Source organism: Pelophylax lessonae (genome assembly GCF_965119305.1).
Source record: "Pelophylax lessonae genome assembly, chromosome: 3".
NCBI lineage: Eukaryota > Metazoa > Chordata > Amphibia > Anura > Ranidae > Pelophylax > Pelophylax lessonae.
In genome coordinates this window covers 192,598,445-192,610,441 of record NC_138770.1, presented here as the reverse complement: position 1 = coordinate 192,610,441, position 11,997 = coordinate 192,598,445, and the positions used below count along the sequence as shown (strand labels likewise).

At 42.2% G+C, this 11,997-nt stretch overlaps 1 protein-coding gene across 1 annotated transcript in view; it reads left to right on the top strand.

The window, feature by feature from the left end:
• Nucleotides 1–10,197: 10,197 nt before the first annotated feature.
• Nucleotides 10,198–11,997, top strand: part of LOC309551541 (beta-galactoside alpha-2,6-sialyltransferase 1-like) — a 236,734-nt gene continuing 234,934 nt past the window's right edge. The window contains exon 1 of the mRNA XM_082252166.1: nucleotides 10,198–10,301. The gene's annotated coding sequence lies outside the window, so the exon portion shown is untranslated. The remainder of the gene's footprint in view (nucleotides 10,302–11,997) is intronic.

Genomic DNA, 11,997 nt, shown 5'->3' with positions numbered 1-11,997 from the left:
AGAGTCTCTCAACATGGGGGGGTGGGTACTTTGGAGCAGGGGGGCCTCCCGCCAAATACCTGCCCTGCGCCTTGACATTTCTTATATATGTAAGGGTGGGGCCACCTGGTTACATCACAAACTGGTGCATGCTTGATCTGTGACGTCAGGGGTCGGCAGGCAGCGTGATTGAGGATAGATTTACATCAAGGGACACTTTTTAATAAAGGGATTGTCAAAAACTTGTCTCTTTTTTAATTACTTTTTGACACATTTTTGGTGAATGGGTAGGGGTACGATGTACACAAATATTTATTCAAATTGTCAGGGGCCAGGATCTGGGGGCTCCCTTGTTAAAAGTGTCTTCCTGATTCTAATAAGCCCCCCGCCTGCAGCCCCCGACAACCGGCATTTACGGTTGTGGGGTTGAGGCCCTTGCCCCAAAGCACCCACTCCCCTATGTTGAGGGCATGTGGCCTGGTATGATTTAGACATGGTTAATGGTGACCTGCCAGGCTGCATGCCAGGATAAGGGTCTGGTATGGATTTTGAGGGAAACCCATGCGGTTTTATTTTTTTTTAATTTTGACGTGGGGTTCCCTCCAAATCCATACCAGACCCGCAGGGTCTATGGACTAGGGGAGGACCCCACACCGTTTTTTTCTTTATTTTTTAACCGGCTGAAAAACAAGAAAACCCATTGACAGCTGATGACTCATCGATTGTTAAGGACACTCCTTAACAAGCAGCTAACACTGCGCCCTGATTGGGCACCGCTTTGCTGCACAGTGCATTGCAGTGTGTTTGTCAGGGCGAATACCCTGCAAATTCGGGTGTTTGGCACGTGGCTGAAAAAGCGAATGTTTGACCCAAACTCATGCTTGGGCCAAACCGTTTGCCCATCCCTAGGTATAACCCTCCTTTACTCTATCCAAAATGAAAAAAAAAAAGTTTTGCCTTTAGTTACGCTTTAAATGCTAGTTTCCTGGCTGTCATGGTGATGTAAAAGTTTCAATATGTTCTGAGTGACTGACCTGAAACAAGTGTGGATATGTGAAATCCTGACCCTTTTCTGACACTCATTAATAACATGCATGAGCCAAGTCAATGAGGTTGATTTACTTAAGGCTGAAAGGCTGTTCAATTTGCAAGCGAACATTCATTTTGCAATGAGGATTTTCCCTCAGCTTGAATGCAGTGAAATTGCACTTTGCAAAAAATACCCAATCATGTACAAAGGCCCCCATGTGCTGGCACATGATTAGATGATGAAGGAAACCAGAGCTTCACCTCATTCACTAAGCTAAGAGGAAATTCTCTTTTTACTACTTGCCGACTGCCTGCCACAGATATACTGTGGCAGGCTGGCTCAGCTGCGCCCCCCATTAGGCAGTGGGAAAGTCGATTCACGGGGCCGGCAGCTGTGATTGCCGCCGGGCACCCGTGATCACTCTCCCTGGAGAGAGAACAACCGTCTGCTGTTGTAAACACAGCAGATTGTTGTTCTCTCTGGAATGAACACAGAGCAACCGTGATCCTCCAATTTAGGATCACAGGTCTCTGTGTTGATTCCACAAGCCCACCCCCTCACAGTTAGAAAACACCCCCTAGGCATGCACTTAACCCTTTGATCGCCCCTGAGTTAACCCCTTCCCTGCCAGTGTCATAATCACAGTAACAGTGCATATTTTTAGCACTGATTATTGTAGCAATGTCACTGGTACCCCCAAAAGTGTCAAAAATGTCGCAGTCCCACTAAAAATCTCTGATCCCCGCCATTACTAGTAAAAAAAATAAATAAAAATGACATAAATCTTTCCCCTAGTTTGTAGACGCGATAACTTTTGCGCAAACCAATCAAAATATTGCCTAGTCGGGACCTGGAGATTTTTTTTTTTATTTTCTCTTTTTTTGGGTTGGTGGTGGCGGTGGGCGACATGATGATTGACAATGGGTCTACACAGGGGGACATTTATTTTTATTTACTAAATAAAAGAATTGCCAAAAACTGTCCATTGTCTTTTTTTCCAATACATATTTTTTTTAGGGGGTGAATGAGTAAAGGTACTATGTACCCCTGCTCATTCACATGGGGGGGGGGGGTGGGATCTGGGGCTTCCAGGTTCCAATAAGCCCCCTACTAGAAGATCTCCACAACCATCAGCCAGGGAGATGACCTTGTCCCCATCAAAGCACCTTGTTCCCATCCTCCCTTTCCTGAACTGCCAGGCTGCATGCTCAGATAAGGGTCTGGTATGGATTTTGGAGGGATGCATGGGGTTCTCTTTAAAACCCATACCAGACCCGAAGGGCCTAGTAGTAGATTGTGGGGGGGGGGGGGGGGATACGATACTGTTTTTTGATCATTTTTAATTGGTAGCATGTTTTTTTTTTTTTTTTTTTTAATTCAATTGTCAGCTGACAACTGACAGCTGATGAGTCATCCGTTGTTATGGATGCGTTGGCCAGCCTTCCGGCCCACTCCTTACCGCCACTTTGTGGCCTTGTAGAGGGGGGTGGGGAACCACGCTGCATCTGAGCAATGCCACATGTGATAGCACCAGCAAAACCCTGGTGATAAATATCACATCTTTCTTTTACTTTCTGTTCTGTTTGTGAATTGGAGTTAACAGATGTTTTTGTTAACTGCATGTTTTTTTGCGATAATGCACATTATCGTTCATTTTTTTGTAAATTGGAATTTTTTTTACTGCATGCAATACTTTTTACAAATGAGTCACGTGACCATATTATCACATGCAGTAACCATTAGTGGATTGACCGCGAGATATGTTACTGTCAGCATCACTAGGTAAAATAAAAGAAAACATTTTAAAGAAAGAAAACTAGTGCAGCTACAACATCTAAGAAATGGAAAGTTGCAATATAATACTTTTTTTTTGGGTTTAATATTGCTTCAAGAGGTGTGCAGAGAGCTGAAATGGAGGGCAGGATGAGCACAGAGTGTTGAAGTGGTATGCATTGCAGAGAGCTGTCCATACAATTGCTTTACCCCAAACTCAAATCCCAGGTTCAAACATGTGACTAGTACTTTCCATGACACAGTGCTGGTGCTTGGTTATGAGTCTAGAGCTGTTACTGGTGGCAAGAAACTTTTTTAGCCCTATGTAAACTCTGAATGGAACTGAACCATGTAGAACTGAAAAAAAAGGTGAGTTTTACTGGTGGAAAGAAGATTACAGTGAACATGTTGCTTTGCTTTGCATGGGCATACTACAGATTTATGGTATGGACTCATACACGACATCAGAATGTACATTCACGCTTGTTGCGCATTTACATGCGTTTTAACACACTGTTGTATCTAATCTGTTTCCACCCATGCTTTGCAGTGCTAAAAGGAAGTATTGTGTGCAACTGCGCATCATTTTGGTTGCACTGACCTGTATTTTGCATGTGGAGATCATCATTTTAATCCAGTCTTTATTAAGCTTGATGCAACCACATTAACTACTTGCCTCCCAAGCCAATTCTGACACTTCTCTCCTACATGTAAAAGTCATTTTTTTGCTAGAAAATTACTCAGGACCCCCAACATATATATATATATATATATATATATATATTAGCAGAGACCCTAGGGAATAAAATGGTGATTGTTGCAACTTTTTATGTCACACAGTATTTGCGCAGCAATTTTTTAAATGCGATAAAAAAAAAAAACACTTTTATGAATTTACAAAAAACGAAATATGAAACTTAGCCTAATTTTTTGTATAATGTGAAAGATGATGCTACGCCGAGTAAATAGATACCTAACATGTCATACTTTAAAACTGCACACACTCGTGGAATGGCGCCAAACTTTGGTACTTAAAAGTCTCCATAGGCTATGCTTTAACATTTTTTACAGGTTACCAGTTTAGAATTACAGAGGAGGTCTAGAACTAGGAATATTGTTCTCATTCAAACGTTCGCAGCAATACCTCACATGTGTGGTTTGACTGTCGTTTACATATGCGGGCGCAACCTACATATGCGTTTGCTTCTGTGTGGGGACGGGGGGGTGCTTTAAAAACTTTTTTAATAGTTTATTTTAATTTTTTTTTTTTTTTTTTTTACACTTTCCCTTTAATTTTTTACTTTTTGATCACTTTTGAATGTAAACATCCCTTGTAATAGTAATAGGGCATGATAGGTGCTCTTTATGGAGAGATGTGGGGTTTGTAATTTCCTCAAATCTCTCCTGCAGGCAGGAAAGCCTGAGATAAATAAAAAAAAATTGCTCTCAGGCTTTCTATAAAAAAAAAACATCAGTGTTTACATCTGCCAGCAGCGGAAGTGACGTCATGATGTCACTTCCAGCCTCTGAGAGTCATAGAGATGACCAGGAACCATCTGGTCCTCGGTCAGCTCTATGTTAAACTTCCACCGCTGGCGGGCCCATTCTCCAGCTCGCCGATTACATGAGTGATAACTGAGAAGCACCAAAGGGCGGAGGGAGGGGAGGTACGTCCCCTCCCATTGCCTGTAAAAACAATCAAGTGGCGAAACAGCTGCTATGATTGTTTTTACTGTGCAGGGATTGGCCAGGCAGAAAAGAATGATATCTGGATGGTTTCTGCAGCTGCAGTTATCATTCAGATATCACCACTTCAAGTCCCCGACCTCATATGATGTGAACCTGGGTGAAGCGGTTAAATTGCATGTCAATAGAATAGAAAACCTGCCATGGCATGTACTGTAATGTTACATAGGTCAGGTTAGACTTTGTATCCGACTGGTAAATGTGAAACAAGTAAGACCTTTTCAAGCCTATAAGTGAAAGCACTTTTTGAAAGCAGGAACTTATAGACTAATTTTTCTTGAAGGGGTTTGAGTGCTGCTGCTATTCAAACTGAATATGTCAGACAACCTGTTCCCTGCTGGGTTGTGGGTTGTTACTACAGCTAACCCCTATGTCATTTCTGTGTACTGTAATGGGCGTGGAAAACAGTGGCACTGGATTTAACTTCCACCAATGGGATGAGTTAGTATAACCCTTCTTTCACAAGATGCTGTCGTTTTTATTTATTTATTTATTTATTTTTTTGGGACGTAGTCGCTTTAACATGCAAAAATGCTGAATATTCTGTTTTCAAAAGTTTCATGAACATTTTAAGATAGAGATTTTCAATGGAGCAGATAAAAAAACTGCACCTAACAAGATGGTACATCACGCCCAAAAAATTACAAAAGTGGTACCCAAACCGATCTAATCAATGCTGGAGATGTGGAAAAGAAGTGGGCACACTGTATCATATCTTCTGGACCTGTTCTAAGATAAAAACATATTGGGTGGGAGTGAAATCTATAGTTCAGAAAGTTGTAGAATATGAAATAGAAGAGAGCCCGACCTTTTTCTTACTAAATATATCGGATATACCAGCAATTAAATATGAAAGAGCGTTGATCCCACACCTGCTAAATGCGGCCAAGGCAGGCATTCCGGGTTGTTGGAAAAAAACACAACCCCCATCGGTAACTGACTGGATAAATAGGATAGAAGATAACAGGAGATTAGAAGAACTAATTGCCACGACACAAAATAGGCAAGAAAAATATGAGAAAATTTGGAAATCATGGAACGATTTCATAAGCTCTGAAGAAGGGAAACAATATTTGTAAAATAAAACCAAGGAATGACTCCATCTCTGTTAGCATGATTATAAATAATTTTCTTCGTTTTTTTATTTTTTTTACTTTCTTTGGGGTGGGAGGGAGGGAAGGGAAAGAGGAAAAAGAAGGGAATTTAATGTAATAGCAAAAGAAGATGTTATACTATACATTAAGTTGGAAAAGTATGAGATATTGAAAAAGCTATGTATATTTTTGCAAATTCCTGAATAAAAAGTTGATATTTGAAAAAAAAAAAAAACTGCACCAAAATAAATATCCTTGTCTGGGTGCACTTACTGCATGAAAAATCTCTATCCAGAATGTTTCTCCTTTACCATGCAGGAATGTAAAATCCACATAATTAAAAAAGTTTGCCTTTTTTTTTATTCTTGTGCACATAGGCGTGTGCATGTGGTGTGGTGTGGCGGGGTGTACTTGTGCGTGAGAAGATGGGAAATATCCTCCTCTAACTGGCTCTGCCATAAGAGAAGTGCTTTTGCACTTTTCTTTCACCGTGTCGGCAGGGAGATAGGAAGGTTCTTCCACTGAGTGGCTCTGCATATAATAGAAGTTTGGAAACACTTCTCTTTCAATCTGAATTAGCAGGCAGGGAGATATTGTGCCAGAGATTAGAAATATCTCCTCTCTGCCACAAGAGAGAGTGTTCTGCCCCATACACACGTGCAGATTATCTGCAGACTTTTGTCTGCAGACTTACCAAATCCATATAATATGAGGTCAAACCTAAACACTTTCAATTTGTATGCAATCCGGCAGGCCCTTGCACTACATAGAAAAGGTAAGTCTGCAGACAAAAGTCTGCAGATAATCTGCACGTGTGTATGGGGCATTAGTGGCAGCAAGGGAGGAGGCCTTCCCCTTTTGGGTCAAGCTCCACTTTAAGTTCATGCAGATGTAGTGCAAGCATTATTACTGCAACATCTGGCCTGTTTTTCTTGTCTAGCGTTTAGACTCTCACAAATGGGGTTTATTTACTGATAGGTGATTATGGACAATTGTCAAAGTATTTGCAAAATATAGATCAATTGTGAATTTATTTTATAATGGGGAAAGGAGAGGGAAGTAGTGGGATACTCCAATTAACTATTCACAGTATTGAGGACATCTATCTTCTCTACTTTGCTCTTAGATGTGGAACAGCCAGGCTGTCAATCCATCCTGCCACTTTGGATGAATAGGAATTAGATCTCTTGGTTCCTTCAAGACCACTTGGTGGACAAACTTTTATCTTCAGGATACTCTTCCTAGTATCCTCTCTCTCTCTCTGCTGGCACCCGTCCACTGACTATCCTATGAGCAGGGGTAGCCCCCTCAGGTCAGGCCCCTTGACACGAGTCCCTGTACTCACAATACTGCAGCCACAGGGTCTCCAGTGTCTCCCCTCTCAGTCAGCTTCCCTGGACCTCTGGGTTCAGCTCCTCTCAACCGCTCCTCTGGCCCTCAGGACGACCTCCAGCATCCACATCGCACCTCTACAGAGGAGGAGGCAGCCACCCCTCCCTCCAGGACTTCGCTCTCCAACGAAAGACCCCTTAGCACATGTGCTACTGGCTTTTATACAGTATCCCAGAATTCACCAAAGCGACCTGCCCTCTGCCAATCATCAGGACTGTATCAAAAGCCTATGCACCCATTCGTCAGGTTTCCTCCCACTGTCCAACATGCCTCCCTATTGGACCAGCGTGAAACACTATCCAGACTGAATGAATCGCATACTGAGCACAATGAGTAGACCTCACTAACAGATCCTGCTCTCTGGTAGGCAGAGAACAATATAGATTTACCCGCAGCCCTTCTGGTAAGCAGACAGAGCTCAAAACTATACTTTCTCAGTAGCACCTACATAGGAGGGTGCTACATACCCCTCCTCAATTAGTGTCACTTGCCTTACACAATGGGGTACTTTTACTGGAACAAGCGACTGATCTTTAATAAACTCTCTGGATCTTACTGTACATCACCACGGTCACTTGTGCATTCAGGAGGAACAATCAGAGCCCTTGCCCTTTCCACCTGTCCAGTGTATCTACCTCACTCCCAGTAATGATATAGGGTCCTGCCATGCACCTAGGGTGGACTCCATATGTGCAGTTCACTTAACTCTTCCTCTTCGGCACCTGTGTACAGATTGAGAACCTTGGCAGTCCAGATCTGCTCCCGTTGCTATTGGAGATGGATCGTTGCAGAAGGAGTGCCGACAATATCTCCCTCTCTGCAAGAGGCTATCTCACCTGCCGCATGTACACGCTTAAGACAGGCTGCTAGATAAACCTTTGTTACCCTTGGTAACCACTGTATCTTCAGGAACTCATGTACCATTATCTTCAATGTGTTTAATGACCCGAGTTGTAGATTATAGGTGCCGGTTACTTGCATTACACCCCTTTAGTAAATTCAAACCAGGCAAAGGCAAAATTTCAAAGGCTTTACTTTAAAAAAATTAACATGACGACAAATACAGATAACAGTCTGAAATAGAGCGCAGTCTTTTTGTGGCTGCTCCAGCATGCCTGCATAGGAAAGAGTCCATTCTTGGCAGAGTCCATGGATGTTGTCTTCAGGGAGGACTGCAAGTCCCATCAATCTCTCCTAATAGTGGGAGCTCTGGACTCGGCATGGCACTGGTTATCCAAACTCCCGCAATGGCAATGAACATTTCCCACACATCCCTCCCTGTGTGTGTCTTCCCCCCTGGGTCAGGACCCTTGTCTCTTTTAATTGCACCCAGGAGAGGAGAGACCCAAGAAAACTCACCAAGAAAAACACTGGAGCATAATTAACATAAGCCTTGCTGGCTGGGGCAGCATTACCCACTATCTGCCTACAATCTGCAAATTGGGTTGCACAAAAAAAAGAGCAATAAAAAAAAACAAAAAACCTCAGCAATCATTATCAATTAAAGTGGCATCAGGTGCTGCAGTGTTCAAAATTGACTTGGGAAGGGGGATGGGGGGTGGCAGGCAGCCCCTCCTGCACAAACCGACGTAGGACTACGTCGGTCGCGCACCTGCTGCTAGGGGGCGAGTGCGCACCGGCGGCAGCACACTCCCGCCCCCACTCGGCAGCAGGGACTTCGATGCATGAGGCTGGAGGCTCCAATTGCCGCTGGCCACCCGCGACCGCTCCCTGCTGAGAGAGAAGAACGATCGTCTGTTGTAAACTCTGGAATGATCACAGAGCGCCTGTGATCCTTCTATAAAGGATCAAAGGTCTCTATGATCATTTCAAAAGCCCATCCCCCCCACAGTTAGAAACACTCCCCTTGGCTTACATTTAACCCCTTGATCACACACTGTGTTAACCCCTTTGCTGCCAATGTCATTATTACAGTAACAGTGCATATTTTTAGCATTGATTACTGTAGTAATGTCACTGGTCCCCCAAAAGTGTCAAAAATGTCAGTTAGGGGTCCGATCTGTCTGCCGCAATGTCGCAGTCCCGCTAAAAATCGCAGATCGCCGCCATTACTAGTCAAAAAAAAAAAAAACAATAAAAATGATATAAATCTTTCCCCTAGTTTGAAGATGCGATAACTTTTGTGCAAACCAATCAAAATACGCCTATTGGGATTTTTTTTTTTACCAAACCTATGTAGCAGAAAACAAATTGGCCTAAAATGATGAAAAAAATTTGATTTTTAAAATTTTGTTTGGGGAATGTTATATAGCAGAATGTAAAAAATATATTTTTTTTTTGTTTAAAAATCACACAGGTAATCAAATATCACCAAAAGAAAGCTGTATTTGTGGGGAAAAAAGGACATCAATTTTATTTAGGTACAGTGTCGCATGACCACGCACTTTTCCGTTAAAATAACGCAGTGCCGAATCGCAAAAAACAGGCTGGTCATTAAGGGGGCAAATCTTTCCGGTCCAGAATTGGTTAATTAAAAAATGTTTTAATACATATACAGTATATACACACACACGTGTGTGTTTGAGCTTTGGGGTGCATACCCTAATGCAATTGGCTGCACACACCCATGCTTATACACACATCTATGTTTAAATACATGCACTAACTGCACTGGCACTGTGGAATTTTTTTGAAATACTATATTATTGTAAATATTTTATAATTTATTGTCCTAAAATAGGTTTTTCTTATAAAAAGGTCTAAAAAAAAAAAAAAAAGAGCTTGTACTGTGTTCTAAATTACAAACTGGTAGTAATCTTGTTATTTCCTTCTGAGTAGGGCTTTCAAGTACTAGCCCCCTCACAGGAAACTTATGTAAATTGTTTTTAAGAGGATATATAGGTTATATTTTTATAGTGTGCAACACTGCAGAGAGAAATATGCAAACCAGCATCATTCAGCCTGAGGAACCTAGACAGGTTTACTTCATTCTTCAATAGAGAGAACGGTAACAATCAATCCTCTTTTTTTTCTTATGATATATTGCTATATGGCAGGCAGACCTCCCAATGACAGCTCTGAGCCCTACAAGGTGTGCCCACCTGTTATCTGCCTGGCATATGCCACGCACCTCCCACTCTGCTCTGCCCATGTTAAAAATACTTCTGTGCTCTTAGTATGAAACAAAGTAGGCTCTTGGCCCTGCCCCTCCCAGTGGTTGTCCTGGAAATGTCATTCTTGAGACTGTTGTACAGTCAAATTAAATGAAATAGCATGCTCAGCATTCAATCACACACACACAAGTCAGAGATCCGTTTGTAGGTCTGGTAAGTTCATGTGTGCGATATTCTTTATAAAGCGAATTATTAGAGGAGTAGGGCAATTCAGTGTATGTTTCCAGCAACACATTCTGCTGCACCTTGGGGCTGATTTAAGAAAGAGACACTTTTCATTTTAAAAATGAAATGTTTCCTTTGTGCAACATGCTTAGCGAAAATATGCTAACAAAAATTTTATTCTGTTTTTCTTATTTCTCTCCAACATTGCTGGGTATTCAAATTGAACACAGTTTCATCCTATTTATCAACTTTTTTTTTTGCAAATGAGCATGCAGCTTGAGTAAATCAAGCCCACAGTGCAGGGCATATTTATTGTGTTAAAGGTGTATTTCATATAAATGCAAGTGTTTACACTAGATGCAAAAGTGCCACTTTTGTGATGTCCCAGCGGCAGTCCAATGTTCCATTTATTGGAGCCATTTTGCCTTGGACCTGTCAAATTATATGTTTTAACTTGTGTAAATAGAATGTTTTACCCCATATATTTCTCTTTTGTTTGGCATAATATAGTCTCAAATCACTAAGATGGATTTATTATTTTAAATGCATTTGCAATGGTATCTCACAATCATTATCTAGTAATGTGACTGGTTCTCACACAAGAATATTTTTAGTTGTGCCATCAATATTTTATTGTATGTAATAGGTTTTGAATAGGGATGGGCTCTATGTTTGAGTCAAATGTAAGTTCAACTCGAACATCAGCTGTTTGTGTGTTTGCTGAACACGCAAACAAATGGGGCGCTCGGCGGGAAGTTCGCCCACCAATGAGTGCCCAATAATACACTGCACTGTTGCAGTGCATTGATTGCTGATGATTGGCCAAAGCATGCACCTGACCTGTATGCTTTGGCCCATCACAGCACAATGTCCTGTCAGAGCCATGATTGGCCAAAGTCCATGCCCCACACTATATAAGGCTGCTGCTTACATGGCAGCCATGTATAGTGTGTGATAATAGAGGTTAGGCAGGTAGTTAGCGGATAGTGTGTTGAGTTAGTTTAATGCAGTCATTGTAGTGCAGGCATACCCCACTTTTTAAATTTATAGATACTGTATGTTGTAGTCCTGGGTTCCCTCCCGGTGCTCTCTGTTTTGTGTTCCTGTCACTTATAGTTTGTGAGCAGTACCATGTCAAGCTGACCAAGATCTCCCTTAGACGCCAATGTTAAAGACAGGGAGCAATGCCATGTCAAGCTGACCAAGATTTCCATTTGACGCCAATATTAAAGATGGGCAGCAGTGCCATGCCAAGCTGTCCAACATTTCCCATAGACGCCAATGTTAAAGACAGGGAGCAGTGCCATGCCAAGCTGTCCAATATTTCCCGTAGACGCCAATGTGCACTGAAAGCTGAAAACTGGTCTAGGCAGGAAGGGGGTGAAAGTGCCCTGCATTTAGGTGGTTAAGGGGAACCCTATGACAGAAAAAAGCAGCATGAGCCCCCCCCCCCCAAATCTATACCAGGCCCTTTAGGTCTGGTATAGATTTTAAAGGGAACTCCACACCAAAATGTAAAAAAAAAAACAGCACGGGGTCCCCCACAAAAATCCATACCAGGCCCTTTGGGTCTGGTACAGATTTTGAGGGTAACTCCACGCCAAAATTTAAAAAAATGGCGTGGGGTCCTCCCAAAATCCATACCAGACCCTTATTTGAGCATGCAGCCTAGCAGACCAGGGAA